This window comes from Mastigoproctus giganteus, chromosome 6 (assembly GCF_048544385.1).
Source record: "Mastigoproctus giganteus isolate SK-2022 chromosome 6, ASM4854438v1, whole genome shotgun sequence".
In the NCBI taxonomy this organism is placed as follows: Eukaryota; Metazoa; Arthropoda; class Arachnida; order Uropygi; family Thelyphonidae; genus Mastigoproctus; species Mastigoproctus giganteus.
The window spans coordinates 226,626,516-226,627,338 of record NC_143580.1 but is presented as its reverse complement, the minus strand read 5'-3'; positions in this window follow the sequence as shown (position 1 = coordinate 226,627,338).

Sequence of the window (823 nt, the reverse complement as noted above, 5' to 3'; positions counted from 1 at the left end):
TTTGTGTTTTTAATGGAAATACTAAAAGGAAAAATGGTAAAACGAAGAACAAAATAATTGTTTACATTTTAATTTCTTATACTGTATGTTGTTGGACTTTTCATGATGTGGTGTGTCAAATGTAACTGTATTGGACATACAATTTTTTATGTTTATAATTTATGAAACAAAATAGGGCTTCTGGGATAGCAGGCTCCTTGGTAGGGCTTCTTGAAATGTTTTTCATATAAAATATATGTAAAAATAAAAGAAGCTCTTGTTTGTAATTATGGCACTTAAATAAAAGATTATAAACTCTGGATATACAGAATATCAGTGAGCTAAATAATGAAAAATAAACTCTTATTGCAAACTTTTAGTTTCATGATAAGAAAGCAATCACCCCCTCATATTCAGATTTATAAAATCGTCAGAAATCATTTCCAACTTTCTTTCCCTCTTAATAAAATTATTCAGCATACTTTTCCTTTGAAAAATTCTACAAAGAAGACAGACGAGCGTCCCAGTCAGACACCCAATCATCAACAACCAGAGAGATCCTCCGATGTCTTCAAGAGTCAATGCTCTTGGTAGATTTTCTTCATCGCTTGATGTGGCTACTCCATTTTGTAGCTGGACCATGAATATTTCGTCTTGAAGCAATTTTTCTGGTATACCACTTGGAACAATTCTTGATATCCTGTGGTACACACACAAAAAAGGTATTTCTGTAATATGTCGGAACTTCTGGGAATAAATTCTCGCATATACTATTTATGTTCTATCTATTACAAGAATAATCTAATTTGCATAATTAATTATTTTAAGAAAGCTTCACAAGAAT